Source organism: Mobula hypostoma, chromosome 5 (genome assembly GCF_963921235.1).
Source record: "Mobula hypostoma chromosome 5, sMobHyp1.1, whole genome shotgun sequence".
NCBI classification, from domain to species: domain Eukaryota; kingdom Metazoa; phylum Chordata; class Chondrichthyes; order Myliobatiformes; family Myliobatidae; genus Mobula; species Mobula hypostoma.
This window is the reverse complement of record NC_086101.1, coordinates 191,831,331-191,850,487: the sequence shown is the minus strand read 5'-3', so window position 1 is coordinate 191,850,487 and position 19,157 is coordinate 191,831,331. Positions and strand designations below refer to the sequence as shown.

Sequence of the window (19,157 nt, the reverse complement as noted above, 5' to 3'; positions counted from 1 at the left end):
CTTTCAACTCGAGCAGAAAAATCGGATAATTCGCGCAGTAATGCACCAAAAACAGCTCTGCCATCGCTGGCGACCGTCCCGGGTGTTCACCCAGCCCTAAGGCTGAGAGAGATGTGAGGGGAAAGAGCCGGCGGCACCTCCCGCCCTCGCGGCGGCGACAGTCGACTGCCGTTACGTCATCACATCGCGCATTTCACATCTCCCCCCTCCCCTCTCGCCCATCGCTGCCGTCCGGCCGCCGCCACTGACCATCTCACCGGCGGCCAGCCGGGACCGGAACCGGGACCTGACCTGTGCCGAGCAGAGCGCACCGCTCCCTTCCCGCCGCTCCGTGAGTCGGACGAGGCCTCACTCTCCCGGCAGCCCGTGCGGCAGCTGACCTTTCACCCTGACAACCGGCGGCGCAGAGGGGGTGGGGGAGGAGGGGACGCGGGCAGTTGCCAGAGTAACCGGGCCCTGATCCGGCTTCAGCAACAGCGGCGTTGGTCAGCGAGTGGGGCGGAGAGGGATGAGTCCACGGCTGGGCGAAGGTTCAAAATAATCGGCAGCAAAGGCAGAGGGAGCGGGTGATATGTTGGAATATTATAGACCATGAATCATAGGATCAGAATTGGAAACAATAGTGTGCAGTGGAGAGTATAGTATCTGGCTGCATTGCAGCCTGGTATGGACACACCAATACCCCTGAAAGGAAAAGGAAAAGCCTACAGATAAGGCCCAGTCCATCTCGGGTAAAGCCCTCCTCACCATTGAACATATCTACACGAAAAGTTGTCACCCACGCCATGCTCTCTTCTCGCTGCTGCCATCAGGAGGGAGGTACAGGAGCCTCAGGACTCACACCACCACGTTCAGGAACAGTTATTACCTCTCAACCATCAGGCTCCTGAACCTGGGGATAACTTCACTCACCCCATTCCCACAGCCTATGGACTTGCTTTCAAGGACTAGTCATATTTATTGCTTATTTATTTGTTATTATTTCTTTATTTTTGTATTTGCACACTGGTTGAATGCCCAAGTTGGTGCAGTCTTTCATTGATTCTGTTATGGTTATTATTCTAATATGGATTTATTGAGTGTCCCTGCAAGGACATGAATTTCACAATTGTATATAGTGATTCATACGTACTTTGGCAAGGATGCTACGTGGCCTCCTCCCTGATGATGGGAGTGGGGCAAACAGTCCGTAAACATGGTGCATGTGAATCCTCGCGTCCTTTACAAGGCAGTTTGCCCACCTTTGGGTCCCACCTGGCACTCAGCTCTCACCTGTGGCTCCCCGTAGCTGTTTGCATGTGATAGAGGCCACACCCCAGGCAACGGCTTCGACAAGCCGGCTAAACCAGGTGAGGGTAGCCGACGGGTCTCAAACCCTCGGTGAGATAGGGAGTTGTCTATCCCAGCATGTGAAGACAGACTCCGGCGGAATGAGCAGATGAGACCGATGGAAAGTCCAACTGTCAAGAAGGCGGTCTCTGCAAGTGTCGTGGAATGCACAGAGCAGGACAAGACACAGAAGATGTCCTGGTCATCCACTGCGCCTAGTCCCATCTCCAGCCGTCTCAACTCTTGTCTTGCCACTGGATCCAGATGGGAATTGGGAAGAGAGAGTGAGGCTGACGCTGCGCAACTCTCCCTCACTTAAATCCAAATCAAGTGCTAGTCTCGACACCAACAAAAAAAATCCGGCTGGTGGTGCAGTGACATCAGCGCCGGACTCCAGGAGCGAAGGTTCCCGAGTTCAAATCCAGTCAAGCTGCTCCCAGGCACGCTTTCCATCGAGCTAGCAACTCGACCTCGTAAAAAGTACTAATGGTGTCGAGGTCTTCATCGATGGATGAACCAACAAAAAAAAGAATCCTCATGATGTTTCTGGCCCTTTTCTGGCATCTTTATATACATCTGCAAGAGATTCTGCGGGTGCTGGAAATCCAGACTAACATACTCAGCAAGTTAGAGAGCATCTATATGAAAAGGAATGAACAGGTGATGTTTCAGCCCGAGACACTTCATCAGGACTGGAGATCAGAATTAAGCTATTTGGCCCATCGATTCTGTCCCGCCATTCACTCATGCCTGATTTACTTCAAACCCATTCTCCTGCCTTCTCCCTGGAACCTCTGACTAATCAAAAACTTGTGAGCCTCCACTTTAAGTATTGTGTGCAGCTCAGTTCATCAGAGCAGTGAGTTATTTTCTTATGGATAACCACTTGTGTGCAGAGGTGTAATGAGACACGGACTCGCAGCAGCGTCACAGAGTGTGGGCTCGGTGCTGGGCCCACAATTGTTCACGATATACATTAACGATCTGGAAGAGGGGAATGAGCGTAATATATCTCAGTTTGCTGATGATACTGAATTGAGTGGGAAAGCAAATTGTGCAGAGGATGCGGAGAGTCTGCAGAGGGATATAGATAGGTCGAGTGGGCAAGGGTCTGGCAGATGGAATACAATGTTGGGAGAGGCGAGGTCATCCACTTTGGAAGAGAAAGTGGAAGAGCAGATTATTTAAATAGTAAAAAAAATTGCAGCTTGCTGCTGTACAGAGGGACTTGGGGGGTATTTGTGCATGAATCACAAAAGGTTGGTTTGCAGATGCAGCAGGCTTTCAAGAAGTCAAATGGAATATTGTCCTTCATTGCTAGAGGAACTAAACCGAAGGGCAGGGAGGTAATGCTGCAACTATACAGGGTACTAGTGAGGCCGCACCTGGAGTACTGCATGCAGTTCAGGTCTCCTTACTTAAGGAAGGATATACTGGCTTTGGAGGTGGTGCAGAGGAGATTCCAGGTTGATTCCAGAGATGATGGGGGATTGAATCGCCTGGGACTGTACTCACTGGAATTTAGAAGAATTAGAATCAGGTTTATTCTCAGCAACATGTGTCGTGAAATTTGTTAACTTAGCAGCAGCAGTTCAATACAGTACATCAGTGGTCCCCAACCACCAGGCCGCAGGCTGCGAGGAAACAATATGATTTGGCGATATGAAACAATATGAGTCAGCTGCTCCTTTCCTCATTCCCAGTCATGCATTGTCAGGGACAGCGCTAAGGTGGTGCTAGCTGGTGCTATAGCCCCAGCAGAAATTGCAATAGCACCAGCGTAGCACCACCAAGAAATTAACTGGAATTTCACATACAAATTGCAGCTGATTAGCTTTCTCTGTATAGTTTTGAATACAGCTTGTTTCGCCATTTGATCTAGTGAAACAGCGCCCCCAATTACCATAGCACCCACGCAGCAATAAAGTTATAAACTCTCACACACGAGGAAATCTGCAGATGCTGGAAAATCTCTTACTAGCTCTTCTTTCATTTAGTTCTGACGAAGGGTCTCAGCCCGAAACGTCAACTGTACCTCTTCCTAGAGATGCTGCCTGACCTGCTGCATTCACCAGCAACTTTTATGTGTGTTGCAAGTTATAAACTCTGTCAGATCCACTCTACACTTCTACTTATTCGTTCATTGTCAATGCCTTGCTGTTGCTGTTCTCAGATCAGTTAAGCTGATCTAAGATCACTTAAGGTGGTGATGTCACTCACTCTCTCTCACACGGGAGATTGATAGTATATATCCAGGCGCAGATCCATGGTCTCGCGAGACTAACGGATGCCACACACACATTGTGTTTTTACAAGCTAGCGCCGGCCTGGCACGTGCATTATTTTGGCGGCGTGAAAAATGGATCGATTTTTAGTGAGAAAACGACCTCATCCAGAGGAATCAGTGGTGTCTCAGCCTGAACCTGTCTTAATTGAAAGTGACATGCAGAAAGAAGTAAGTGGGGATGAGGACGACAGCAGTTCAGCGAAGGAGTGTGAGGGCGAAGTAGAGGAACAAGAAATGGAGCGAGATTGGGAAGAGAAAGTGGATGAAGCTGCTCTTAGTGCGAGTGGGAATACTGTTAGTGATGTTAGCCAGCAGCCTGAGGAAGGAACCCGTGGGCTAGCATTGAAAAAGTACCCTTCGCTGCTCGCAACAGTTTGGCAATCAGCAAAGGAGTTTTATTCGTGGCTGGTTTGACCTGTACTCCTGGCTGGAATATTCAATCACGAAAGATACTACATTCTGCTTCGCATGCAGGCATTTCCTGTGTGGAAGACATGGGTTCCATTCTGAGTCTACCTTCACTGTCACCGGTTACCGCAACTAAAACCCACCATGTAAATGCAGCTCATAAGTTCGCAATGGAGGCATGGGCGGAATTCAGACTGAGAAAACAAGACGGTTCAAGAGTGGGAAATATGCTTGACAAAGGACATGCAAAGATTGTCCAAGAAAATCATGAGTATATGAGAGCAGTGGTTGAGTCTCTAGCAAGGACAGAGAGTGAATGACACAGTGGAATTTCTAGCTCCAATGAGACCCTACCGCGATGCATTTATAGATTTATACAAACTAATCTGCATATCACTGACTCTGCCTGTGACATCTGCCTCATGCAAACGGAGTTTCTCTTGCCTCAGACGCGTCAAAAACTACCTAAGGAATAGCAGCGGCGATGCTCGGAACAGCAACTTGGCCCTGTTGGACATAAACAGCCGGAGGACCAAAGCACTTGACATCCAGAAAATCATTGATGCTTTCACCACCAATCACAACAACAGACGGATTGTGCTTCTCTGAGAACATCAATGGTGAGTGCAGTTGATTTTTTTTAAACTTGGGCCAAGACTAACGCTGATTATTGTTATTATTTTGTGGTGGATACCCCATAGTCCTTATGTTTCCTGCAAATCCTAAAATATTACATTTACTGCTATTAAGCCTACTGGTTTTGCTTAGACTTCCAAGCGGTGATTCTGTTGATTTTTGTTTTAAATTTAGTAGCCGAATTAATTGAGGTATTGCATGGTCAGAGTACAATTTGTCCAACTCCTGGTAAAGTCTTGCATCTGTTGTTTGCCTTATTTGACTTTAATAACGGTGTATCTTTTGGCCTTGTCTGTCTATGTAATGCGAATAACAGTGGACATTGTGGGTTAGTGTTGTGTTTTTCAGTTGAAAAGCACGCATTTGATGCTGATTGCGAGATTGGTGCATGATTCATGTTGTACGCTGTGGGTTGGATGCTCTGTTGGTTTGTTTGTTTATGCTCTGTGTAGCCCGGGTTGTCTCAGATGCCATTGACACTGTAACAGTTCACTTCTATAATATATTTATCAATTGCTGTTGCTTGTGAATCAACAGAGGCATTTATAGTAGGCACATAATGCTTGAAACTGACTTTTGAACGCCACGTGTCTGGCTTGCGAATACATATTACCATACAGCACATCGCTCAGCACCATCACTGAATAATTCAGCCCCACTGTAGCACCAGCAAGAAAACATCTCTGGTGCCGCCAGTGTGCACTGTTGAAGATGAACACCACCCCTCCCACCAACCCGTCGGTCGGTCCACAAGAATATCGTCAATATTAAACCCATCTGCAGTGCAAAAAAGGTTGGGGACCCCTGCAATACATAATATAGAAGGTAAATAAATCAATTAATGACAGTATACGTATATCAAATAGATTGAAAATCGTGCAAAAACAAAAATAATATATATTTTTAAAGTGAGGTAGTGTTCACAGGTTCAATGTCCATTTAGGAATCGGATGGCAGAGGGGAAGAAGCTGTTCCTGAATCGCTGAGTGTGTGCCTTCAGGCTTCTGTACCTCCTACCTGATGGTAACAGTGAGAAAAGGGCATGTCCTGGGTGCTGGAGGTCCTTGATAATGGACGCTGCCTTTCTGAGACACTGCTCCTTGAAGATGGCCTGGGTACTTTGTAGGCTAATACCAAGATGGAGCCAACTAAATTTATGACCCTCTGTAGCTTCTTTTGGTCCTGTGCATTAGGCCCCCCCCCCCATACCAGATAGTGATGTAGCCTGTCAGAATGCTCCCCACAATACATCTATAGAAGTTTTTGAGTGTCTTTGTTGACATGCGAAATCTCTTCAAACTCCTAACGAAGTGTAGTCGCGATCTTGCCTTCTTTATAACTGCATTGATATGTTGGGACCAGGTTAGGTCTCAGAGATCTTGACAACCAGGAACTTGAAACTGCTCACTCTCTCAACTTCTGATCCCTCTATGAGGATTGGTATGTGCTCCTTCGTCTTACCCTTCCTGAAGTCCACAATCAGCTCTTTCGTCTAACTGACATTGAGTGCAAGGTTGTTGCTGCAGCACCACTCCATTAGTTGGTATATCCCACTCCTGTATGCCCTATCACCTCCATTTGAGATTCCACCAACAATGGTTGTATCGTCAGCAAATTTATAGATGGTATTTGAGCTGTGCCTAGCCGCACAGTCATGGGTATAGAGAGAGTAGAGCAGTGGGCTAAGCACACGCCCCTAAGGTTACGCTAACCAGTGAGCAGATGTTATCACCAATCCGCACAGATTGTGGTCTTCCAGTTAGGAAATTGAGGATCCAATTGCAGATGGAGGTACAGAGGCCCAAGTTCTGTAACTTTTCAATCAGGATTGTGGGAATGATGGTATTAAATGCTGAGCTATAGTCCATGAACTGCATCCTGACACAGGTGTTTGTATTGCCGTGTGAAGAGCCATTGAGATTGCATCTGCCATTGACCTATTGTGGGGATAGGCAAACTGCAGTGGATCCAGGTGTTTGCTGAGGCAGGAGTTCAGTCCAGTCATGACAACCTCTCAAAGCATTTCATTACTGTAGATGTGAGTGCTACTGGGCAATTGTCATTAAGGCAGCTCACACTATTCTTCTTAGGCACTGGTATAATTGTTGCCTTTTTGGATTGGGGAGCATGCCTTATGAGAATAGGTTGAGTGAACTCGGCCTTTTCTCCTTGGAATGGCGGAGGATGAGAGGTGACCTGATAGAGGAGTACAAGATGATGAGAGGCATTGATCGTATGGATAGTCGGAAGCTTTTTCCCAGGGCTGAAATGGCTAGCACGAGAGGGCACAGTTTTAAGGTGCTTAGAAGTAGGTACAGAGGAGATGTCAGGGGTAAGTTTTTTACGCAGAGAGTGGTGAGTGCGTGGAATGGGCTGCTGGCGACTGTGTTGGAGGCGGATACAATAGGGTCTTTTAACAGACTCCTGGACAGGTACATGGAGTTCAGAAAAATATAGGGTTATGGGTAAAGACATGTTCAGCACAGCTTTGTGGGCCAAAGGGCCTGTATTGTGCTGTAGGTTTTCTATGTTTCTATCATTGGCATATGGCCTGAAATATGTTGCAGCAGTATGTTAGAGATCTCTTGCAAGATGTTAGGGATAAATTTGTCCTGGTGAGGAAGATAAAGAATGGTAGGGTGAAGGAACCATGGGTGACAAGTGAGGTGGAAAATCTAGTCAGGTGGAAGAAGGCAGCATACATGAGGTTTAGGAAGCAAGGATCAGATGGGTCTATTGAGGAATGTAGGGAAGCAAGAAAGGAGCTTAAGAAGGGGCTGGGAAGAGCAAGAAGGGGGCATGAGAAGGCCTTGGCGAGTAGGGTAAAGGAAAACCCCAAGGCATTCTTCAATTATGTGAAGAAAAAAAGGATGACAGGAGTGAAGGTAGGACCGATGAGAGATAAAGGTGGGAAGATGTACCTGGAGGCTGTGGAAGTGAGTGAGGCCCTCAATGAATACTTCTCTTCAGTATTCACCAAAGAAAGGGAACTTGATGATGGTGAGGACAATATGAGTGAGGTTGATGTTCTGGAGCATGTTGATATTAAGGGAGAGGAGGTGTTGGAGTTGTTAAAATACATTAGGACGGATAAGTACCCGGGGCTGATGGAATATTCCCCAGGCTGCTCCACGAAGCGAGGGAAGAGATTACTGAGCCTCTGGCTGGGATCTTTATGTCCTCGTTGTCCACGGGAATGGTACTGGAGGATTGGAGGTAGGCGAATGTTGTCCTCTTGTTCAAAAAAGGTAGTAGGCATAGTCTGGTTAATTATAGACCAGTGAGCCTTACATGTGTGGTGGGAAAGCTGTTGGAAAAGATTCTTAGAGATAGGATCTATGGGTATTTAGAGAATCATGGTCTGATCAGGGACAGTCAGCATGGCTTTGTGAAGGGCAGATCGTGTCTAACAAGCCTGATAGAGTTCTTTGAGGAGGTGACCAGGCATATAGATGAGGGTAGTGCAGTGGATGTGATCTATGTGGATTTTAGTAAGGCATTTGACAAGGTTCCACATGGTAGGCTTATTCAGAAAGTCAGAAGGCATGGGATCCAGGGAAGTTTGGCCAGGTGGATTCAGAATTGGTTTGCCTGCAGAAGGCAGAGGGTCGTGGTGGAGGGAGTACATTCAGATTGGAGGATTGTGACTAGTGGTGTCCCACAAGGATCTGTTCTGGGACCTCTACTTTTCGTGATTTTTATTAATGACCTGGATGTGGGGGTAGAAGGGTGGGTTGGCTAGTTTGCAGATGACACAAAGGTTGGTGGTGTGGATAGTTTAGAGGACTGTTGAAGATTGCAGAGAGACATTGATAGGATGCAGAAGTGGGCTGAGAAGTGGCAGATGGAGTTCAACCCGGAGAAGTGTGAGGTGGTACACTTTGGAAGGACAAACTCCAAGGCAGAGTACAAAGTAAATGGCAGGATACTTGGTAGTGTGGAGGAGCAGAGAGATCTGAGGGTACATGTCCACAGATCCCCGGAAGTTGCCTCACAGGTGGATAGGGTAGTTAAGAAAGCTTATGGGGTGTTAGCTTTCATAAGTTGAGGGATAGAGTTTAAGAGTCGCGAAGTAATTGTGCAGCTCTATAAAACTCTGGTTAGGCCACACTTGGAGTACTGTGTCCAGTTCTGGTCGCCTCACTATAGGAAGGATGTGGAAGCATTGGAAAGGGTACAGAGGAGATTTACCAGGATGCTGCCTGGTTTAGAGAGTATGAATTATGATCAGAGATTAAGGGAGCTAGGGCTTTGCTCTTTGGAGAGAAGGAGGATGAGAGGAGACATGATAGAGGTGTACAAGACAATAAGAGGAATAGATAGAGTGGATAGCCAGCGCCTCTTCCCCAGGGCACCACTGCTCAATACAAGGGGACATGGCTTTAAGGTAAGGGGTGGGAAGTTCAGGGTGGATATTAGAGGAAGGTTTTTTACTCAGAGAGTGGTTGGTGCGTGGAATGCACTGCCTGAGTCAATGGTGGAGGCAGATACACTAGTGAAGTTTAAGAGACTACTAGACAGGTATATGGAGGAATTTAAGGTGGGGGGGTTATATGTGAGGCAGGATTTGAGGGTCAGCACAACATTGTGGGCCGAAGGGCCTGTACTGTGCTGTACTATTCTGGTACATTGTGATACATTGTGGCGACCCACTTTCTGGCACACATGAACCGGCTCACAACAGCGCGAGAGGGTCGGCCCCAAAAAGGGCGCCAGGCCATCTTCACCAGCAGGGAGAAAATCCCGCGCGCAGAAAGGGTCTGGGAATATGCATTCCCCACAGCAGTCCCGCCCCAGGGAGGGCGGAAATGGGAAGGCTTTAAAGCAGGCTGCGAAGTTTGAATAAATCTCTTTCATCGCAACTCTAACTCACCGACTCTGTGTGGTTATTCTAGCGCTGTGTGTAGCACACCGCTACATTTGGTGACCCCGACGGCCCAAACGATATTTGGACCAGAGATGACCGACGCTGCATCTGCTCACGCAGTTTCGTTAAAACTGCCAAGCTTTTGGACGCTGTGATGCCAATTATGGTTCGAACAAGCAGAAGCACAATTCCACATTCGGCAGATAACCTCGGAGTCCACTCGCTACTACTACGTGCTGAGCTCCCTCGACCAGGAGACAGCTGCACAAGTTGAGGAGTTTATACAGTCGCCCCCGGAGTATGGCAAATACACAGCATTCAAAGCCCTGCTCATAAGGACTTTCGGACTCTCACGGCGTGAACGAGCACGCCGCTTAATGCACCTGGATGGTTTGGGAGACAGGCCGCCATCAGCATTAATGAACGAAATGCTGGCCCTGGCTGGAGGACACAAACCCTGCCTCATGTTTGAGCAGGCGTTCCGAGAGCAACTGCCCGAGGACATATGCCTGCTGCTGTCCGACGCAGATTTCAACAACCCCCGGGAGGTGGCGGCCCGAGCAGATGTGCTGTGGAAAGCCAGGAAAGAGAGAGGGGCATCCGTCGCACAGATCACCAAGCCGCGGCATAGATACACCCAGTGGCCACACATCCACCCTATCTAGTCCTTTTAATATTTGGTAGGTTTCAACGAGATCCCCCACATTCTTCTAAATTCCAGTGAGTACAGGCCCAAAGCTGCCAAATGCCACTCATATGTTAACCCCTTCATTCCTGGAAACATCCTCCTGAATCTCCCCTGGACTTTCAATGACAACACGTCGTTTCTGATATATGGGGCACAACACTGTTGACAATATGCCAAGTCCGGCATGACTAGTGTTTTATAAAGCCTCAGCATCATCTCCTTGCTTTTATATTCTATTCCTCTTGAAATATATGCCAACATTTACCACAGACTCAACCTGTAAATTAACCTTCTGGGAGTCTTGCATGAGTACTCCTAAGTCCCTCTGCATCTCCAATGTTTGAATCTTCTCCCCATTTAGATAATAGTCTGCACTATATTTTTCCTTTTTCCAAAATGCATTATCACCCATTTCCCAACACTGTATTCCACCTGCCACTTTTTGTCCATTTGTGTAAGTCCTGCTGCAATCACATTGCTTCCTCAGCACTTCCTACCACTCCACCTGTCTTTATATCATCTGCAAACTTTGCCACAAAGCCATTAATTCCATTATCTAGACCATTGACAAACAATGTGAAAATTAGCGGTCTCAATATTGATCCCTGAGGAAGACCACTAGTCACAGGCAGCCAACCAGAAAAGGCCCCTTTTATTCCCACTTGCTGCCTCCTGCCTGTCAGCTACTCTGCTGTCCATGCCAGTATCTTTCTTGTAGGATTTTATCTTGTTAGGCAGCCTTGTGTGGCACCTTATCAAGCGCCTTCTGAAAATCCAAGTAAATGACATCCACTGCCTCTCCTTTGTCCACCCTGCTTATTACTTCCTCGAAGAACTCTAACAGATTTGTCAGGGAAGATTTCCCTTTACAGAAACCATGCTGGCTTTGACTTATTTTATCATTAGTTTTCAAGTACCTTGAAATTTCATCCTCAATAATAGACTCCAACACTTTCCCCACCACTGAGGTCAGACTAATTGGCCTATAATTTCCTTTCTTTTGTCTTCCTCCCTTCTGAGAGTGGAGTGACATCTGCCAGTCGTCTGGGACCAAGCCAGAATCAATAAAAAAAAGATCTTGACCAATGCATCAGTTATCTATTCAGCAACCTCTTTCAGGACTCTGGGATGTAGTCCATCTGGTCCAGGTGACTTATCCACCTGAAGACCCTTGAGTTTGCCAGTCAGTTGAGATTGGTAACAACACCCTCTCCACGGTCGCTATCAGCACAGGTGAACCAGAAGGCTGTGTGCTCAGCCCCCACTCTACTTGCTTTACACTTATGACTGTGTGGCTAAGCGCAGCTTCGGGTTTGCTAATGACACCAGCGTCATGGACCAAAGCTGAGGTGGTGACGGATCAGCATTTCAGTGGGAGATTGAAAATATGGCTGAGTAGTGCCACAACAACAACTTCTTACTCAATGTCAGCAGGATAAGAGTTAGTTACTGCCTGTCACGTTGCTGGCATTTAGGGCAGCAATGAAGGTCCTCCATCTCTGTCTGTCCTTGACCATATTCTCTATTGTGCCCCAGGTGTGGTCCAGGGTGCTCATTTCTACCTCTACTGTACAGAGCTAAGCTACCTTTGGTTTCCCGCATCTTGTACATTCCGAAACACAATTTTGATTTTGATCTTGGCAGTATTCAGGGCTTCGTTCATCATACCAGTGGCTTCCTCACGCTTTTCTCTACTGTCACTCATGCAAATCCTGGGTGTAGACTCAGGAATATAGGATTCTTCATTGTTGTTTTCAAAACAATTTTTTTGACCAGTCAGGGTTGTTATCCCCGAGCTGAACCCCAAACCTCGAGGACCAGTTTGGCCTCTACCTTTGACCTATTTGGCATGGGTGACGCTGCCAGTAGTCAAAGCACAAGGCGCTGAGTCCAGCCAACATAGTTCTCCAGGTCATTGAGGTACGCAAGCCTCCAAACCCTACAACAAGATTGTGGTCCTCTTGGAGGAAGATGAAAGAACTGATTATTAACTTGGAAGAGGACCAGAGGTTGATGAGCCAGGTTCCGATGGAGTATCTGGTAGGGCTCTGAAAACCTGTGCTAACCAACCAGCTGGTGTTTTCAAAGACATTTTCAGTCTCTCATTGCTACAGTCAGAAGCTCCCATCTGCTTCAAAAGGGCAACAATCACACCAGTGCCCAGGAGCAGGGAGATCTGCCTTAACGACTATCGTCCAGTCACAGTCACATCTGTGGTGATGAAATGCTTGAGGTTGGTTCTGGTTATAATTAACTCCTGCCTCAGCAAGGCCCTGGACCCATTGCAATTTGCCTGTCGCTACAATAGGTCTACAGCCGCTGAGATCTCATTGGCTCTCCACACGGCCTTGGATCACCTGGACAATACTAATTCTTACGTCAGGCTGCTGCTTATTGATTACAGCTCAACATTTAACACAATCATTCCTACAGTTCTGATCGAAAAGCTCCAAATCCTGGGCCTCTGTACCTCCCTCTTCAACTAGAATAATGACTTCCTCACCAGAAGACCAAAGTCTGGGAAGGATTGGAAATAGCATCTCCACCTCACTGATAATCGACCCTTTTGCATTTTGAGGATTGCTCTGCTCTTTCTATACCCATGACTGTGTGGCTCGCCACAGCTCAAATGCCATCTATGAATTTGCTGCCAACACAAATATTATTGGCATAGTTTCAGGTGGTGATGAGAAGGTATATAGGAGCGAGATAGTTGAGTGGTGGTTCAGCTGGTTGAGTGGTGTCGCAGCAGTAACCTTGCATTCAACATCAGTAAAACCAAAGCATTGATTGCTGACTTCAGGAAGGAGAAGACAAGGGAACACACAGTAGTCTGCATCAAGGAATCAGAAGTGGAAAGGGTGAGCAATTTCAAATTCCTGGGTGTCAACATCTCTAAGGACGGTGGCTATATTTCCTTCGCAGTTTTCTTTTTAGATTATGAAGACACGTAGTCCTCTTTTATTGTCATTTAGTAATGCATGCATTAAGAAATGATACAATATTTCCTCCGGTGTGATATCACAAAACACAGGACAGACCAAGACTGAAAAGACTGACAAAACCACATAATTATAACATGTAGTTACAACAGTGCAACAATACCTTAACTTGATGAAGAAATCCATGAGCACAGTAAAAGTTCAAAGTCTTTCAAATGTCCCACATCTCATGCAGATGGGAAAAGGAGGAAAAACTCTCCCTGCCATGCCGACCACAGTCCGACTCTGAGTCATCTGAAAACTTCGAGCTCTGATCAGCTTTCTGACACCGAGTACTGAGCGCCATCTCTGTCCGAATGATTCGATCTCAACCTCAGTCGCCAACAGCAGGCAAAGCTGGGGATTTTGAGGCCTACCCTCCGAAAGATTCCCGACCACGCAGTAACGACAGCAGTGAGCGAGTGTTTCAGAAATTTCTCCAGATGTTCCTCTGTGCTTTCACGTCCTTTCTCCATCAAATCAGTTTAAGATTTGATATGTCACCAAAGGCACTCTAATTTCTACCAATGTATCATAGAGAGCATTCTGAATAACTGCTTCCCCATTTGGTATGGAGGGACCACTGCACAGGATCGAAATAAGCTGCTGAAAGTTGTAAACTCAGCCAGCTCCATCATGGGCAAAAGGCTCCCGAGCATCCAGGACATCTCATCATTAAGGATCCCATCACCCAGGACTGCCTTCTACGTCACTACCTCACTTTTTTTAATATGCAATATTTCTGTTTTTTTGCACATTTTACAAAATTTTTCCCAATATATGTAATTGATTTACTTGTTTATTTATTATTGTTTTATTTTATTTATTATTTTTTCTTTCTCTCTGCTAGATTATGTATTGCATTGAACTGTTGCTGCTAGGTTACCAAATTCCACATCATGTGCCGGTGATAATAAACCTGGTTCTGATTCTGATTCTGATTTTGATTGTTACCATCAGGCAAGAGGTACAAGAGCCTGAAGACACACACTCAGCGATTCAGGAACAGCTTCTTCCCCTCCACCATCAGATTTCTCAATGGACATTGAACCCATGAACACCACCTCACTGATTTTTTATTCTCTTTTTGCACTGTTAATTTAACTTTTTAAATATACATATACTTCTTGCAGTTTTATTATTGCATTGTACTGCTGTCACATAACAACAAATTTCATGACATATGCAAACGATATCAAACCTGATTCTGATTCGAAGACTCTTAATCTCATGTTCCTGATATTTATTTATTGCTTGCTTGTTTATTTGTTTGTTTGATTTTATTTATTCGCACAGTTAGTGTCTTTTGTACACCCAAGTTGGTGTTGTCTTTCATTGATTCTATTATGGATTTATTGAGTATGCCCACAATAAAATTAATCTGGTGGTTGTTTATGGTGAATATATGTACATTGATAATAAATTTACTTTGAACTTTGAATTTGAGACACTGGGGATGCTGAACAGCTGTGGCAGGGCTTGCATTCTATCATTGTTACAAAGGGAAACTGAGCAACACAGACAACGAGGCCTCACTCCCAGGTGAGCTCAGTGCCTTCTATGCTCCCTCTCAGCATCATCACAAACTCTGACAGCCCCCGATGATATCTTGATTTCAGTCTCTGAGGTTGACGTGAAAGCAGTCTTCAGCTGGATCAATCCAGTGAAAGCATCTGATCAGCCAGGGCACCTACCTGGCCAAGTACTAAAGATATGTGCTGATCAAATGGCTGGAGTGTTCACTGATATCTTTAACATCTCGCTTCAGCAGTTCAAGGTACCTACCCACTTCAAACAGGCTTCAATCATACCAGTGCCTAAAAAGAATGTCCTAACCTATCTTAATGACTATTGTCCAGTAGCACTTGCATCCACTGTAATGAATTACTTTGGTTGGTGATAAAACATATCAACTCTTGCCTGAGAAGCAACTTGGATCCACTCCAATTTAATTTGCTTTGTTTTAATTTTCTTGTTTTATATATACTTACTGTAATTGATCCTTTTTATTATTATGCTGCCACAAAACAACAAATTTCACAACATATGCCGATGACATTAAGCCTAATTCTGATTCTCCCCCTTGCCATCCAGCAGAAGATACAAAACTTTGAATGTATGTATCAACATGTTGAAGGACAGTTCTACCCTGCTGTTATAAGACTATTGAGCAATGCCCTGCTACAATAACATAGACGTTTGATCTTGTGATCTTGCTCCTTATTGTCTGCCTGCACTGTACTTTCTCTGTACCTTACACTTTATTCTACATTCTGTTCTTGTTCTCCCTCGTTCTACCTCAATGCACTGTGCAATAGTTTGATCTGTGTGAACGGTATGCAAGACAAGATTTTCACTGTATCTCAGTACATGTGACTATAATAAACTAATTCCAATTCCATTTAGAATTGTTCCTCAATAAATGCCCTCTAGTTTAATCTACCTCTGACACAGGGAAATAAATTCCTGTTGACTATCCTCACAGTTTTATTTTTTTCTATCGTGTCCATTCTTATCCTCTTCGACTCCAGAGGGAACAGACTGAGCCCCTCCAGTCCCCAGAAATCTGAAACATTCCATCCCAGGCAACATCCTGCTGAGTCTCCTCTGCACTCTCTCCAACGCTGTCACATCAGTTTTATAGAGTGGTAACCAGAAATGCTCACAGTAGTCTAGCTCTGGTCTAACCAAGGTTTTATAAATTGGCACGTAACCTCCCTGGTTATGAATAAGTGAAATAGAGGCTTCATAAGAAGATTGTGGCAACTTACCTAATTTAAAAGGGTCAAAAAGGACTGAATATGAACGAGGTATAAGCAAAGAGGAAAACCTTATAAAACTCTCCAGAAGATCCATCAGGACCCACAGCCATCCCCGAGTGCAAGGAGTGAACAACCTCAGCAATTTCCTCATAAGAAATAGGTCGATCCAACAATAAGGACCCAATTGAATGCTCTTCTTATAGACCTACTTCCTCACTTAATGTTGGTACTAAAATTTTATCTAAACTTTTGGCTCATAGGATTGAAAATATTTTGCCATCTATTATCTCTGATGATCAAACTGGATTTATCAAAAATCGATACTCCCACTTTAATATTCGTCGTTTACTGAATGTTATTTATTCTTCTAAAGAGATTTTGGAATGTGTGATATCCTTAGATGCTGAGAAAGCCTTTTATTGGGTTGAATGGAATTATTTATTTAAAACCTTAGAAAAGTTTAACTTTGGGACCGATTTTATTCAATGGATTAAATTACTTTACTTAACTCCCTCTGGTCAGGTCCTTACTAACTCTCAGTATTCTAAACCATTTAAACTTCATCGTGGAACTAGACAAGGTTGTCCTTTGAGCCCTTTGCTTTTTGATTTGGTCTTAGAACCTTTAGCTATTGCTTTCCGGGAATCTAATGATATCACTTGTATTTTAAGGAGGGGTATTACCCACAAAGTTTTGCTTTATGCTGATGACCTTTTGCTCTACATTTCTAATGTGGATCTTCATTACCTTCTCTACTTTCTTTACTCTCCCGCTTTAGTCAGTTTTCAGGATATAAACTTAACTTTCATAAGAGTGAACTTTTTCCTTTGAATAATTTGATATTAGTTACTAACCTTCCTTTTAAAATTGTAAGAAATCATTTATTTATTTGGGCGTAACGATTACTAGGAATTATAAATTCCTTTTTAAAGAAATTTTTTTTACACTTCTGAATTATGTTAAGAAGGCAATATCAAATTGGTCATCTCTCTCTTTATCGTTGATTGGCTGAATCAATTCTATTAAAATGAATATTTTGCCTAAATTTTTGTAATTATTTCAGGCCATACCTGTTTTTATTCCTAAATCCTTTTTTGATTCTTTGGATTCTATTATATCTTCTTATATATGGAAAAATAAAATTTCTTGATTAAATAAAGTTCATCTTCAAAAACCTAAAAAGAATGGAGGTTTAGCCTTACCAATTTTAGGTTTTATTACTGGGCAGTCAATATATGGAATCTTACGTTTTGGTTATATTTTATTAATCAAGAGAACTGTCCGGTCTGGGTTTCTTTAGAAGCTAATTCTGTTAATAAATTCTCTATCATTTCTCTTCTCGGATCCTCAATTCCTTTATCTTTAAGTAACTTAACTGATAATTTTGTAGTTAAACACACTTTGAGGATTTGGCTAAAATTCAGAAAATATTTTGGTTTATTGAGTCTTTCACTTTCCAGTCCCATTTTTTCTAACTATTTTTTTAAACCTCCTATGACTGATGTAGTTTTTAAAGAGTGAAATAGATTGGATATTAAATGTTTTCAGGATTTGTTTGTTGGAGATAGTCTGTCTTCATTTGAACAACTGTCAGTTAAGTATAGCTTACCCAGAACTCACTTCTTTCGATATTTACAAATTAGAGACTTTTTGCGTTCTCAAGTACATACATTTCCTAAAAGTCCAGATAAAAATTTACTTGATATAATTTTTAATTTGAAACCCTTCCATAATGCAACTCTATCTAATATTTATGGTATGTTGTTGGGAATGAGAAATATTCCTTCAGATAAAATTAAAAATCTTTGGGAACAAGATTTACAGATTTCAATTTCTGAGGACACTTGGAATGAAATTTTTAAATTGGTTAATACCTCATCGTTATGTGCCCGTCATTCCCTTCTACAATTTGAAGTGGTTCATAGGGCCCATATGTCTAAAGATAAGCTGACTCGTTTTTATTTGGATATATCTCCCTATTGTGATAGATGTAACAATGGAGAAGCTTCACTAATCCATATGTTTTGGACTTGTCCGAGTCTTGAAAAATATTGGAAGGAAGTATCTCAAACTTTTTTGGTGCTTTTAAAAGTAAATTTTAAACCTAATCCTTTGACTGCCTTATTTGGTATTGTTGGAGGAAATTATATTATTTTGGAGTCACATGATTTGCACATTTTGGCCTTTATTTCTCTTATAGCCAGGAGGGCATTGTTGTTTAAGTGGAAGGATGTCACTCCACCTACTCATACTCATTGGTTACATGATGTTGTGGCTTGTTTAAATTTAGAGAAGATTCACTGTTTAATTTCCGAACCCAGACAAGATTTTTTAACATTGTGGGGACCTTTTTTGAATTATTTTCAAAATCTTTGATTTGCTATTAAGTACAGATGTTGGCTAACAATATGTTTTACTATATGTTAAGGAGTTTTTCCTTTTTTCTTAACCAAACAGCTGTTTTTTTTTTCTGGTAGTGGGTTTAGATTTTTTGTATAATAGAATTATCTCTTTTCAATATTATGTTTAAGTTTAATTTATATGGATATGGGGTAATTACACTTTATCTGTGATTTCAATATATTGTGATCAATATATATTATATATCCTACTGCAGGGGTCCCCAACCTTTTTTGCACTGCGGACCGGTTTATTATTGACAATATTCTTGCGGACCGGCCGACTGGGCGGCGGGGGAAGGTGGGGTTGCAAATGGACAAGAGTAGCAGTCAAATACGTTGTGTTTACCCCGAGAAAGACTACCATGACCATGAAGCCTTACACGGGCACCAGTGCGCATGCGTGTACGTGCCGATTTTTTTCTACACATTGTTCTTGGCGATTCTGTTCGGGGGGGATGTTAATCACGACCAGAATATAGATGATAAGTGGCTAATACACTCAATTTTGTTTATAAAAGGGTTTATCTTAATATTATTATTATTTAATATTAAACACACTGCATATTTTCTTCGCATGAATATAGTGATAAGTCAATTATAAGTCAATAGCATCATAACATTTGAAGTAACGTTTGGATATTAAACACACGGCGCATATTTTCCCTGTATGAACATATAAAATCATTGCAACACACCAGTATCGCTGAATCAGTGGGAGCCCTGGGCTTGTTTCCCTGCAACAACATGGTCCTATCGCGGGGTGATGGGAGACAGTGATACTCGAAGGGGGTTCCTTA

General features: G+C 43.7%; 1 protein-coding gene across 2 annotated transcripts in view; it reads right to left on the bottom strand.

Annotated features, from left to right (window-relative positions):
* Positions 1-373, bottom strand: part of znf131 (zinc finger protein 131) — a 43,893-nt gene extending 43,520 nt beyond the window's left edge. The window contains exon 1 of one of the 2 annotated variants that reach the window (XM_063047743.1): positions 292-373. The gene's annotated coding sequence lies outside the window, so the exon portion shown is untranslated. Of the gene's footprint in view, positions 1-249 lie in introns of both variants that reach the window. The other variant, XM_063047744.1, reaches the window with a different exon arrangement.
* Between the last annotated feature and the right edge of the window lie 18,784 nt (positions 374-19,157).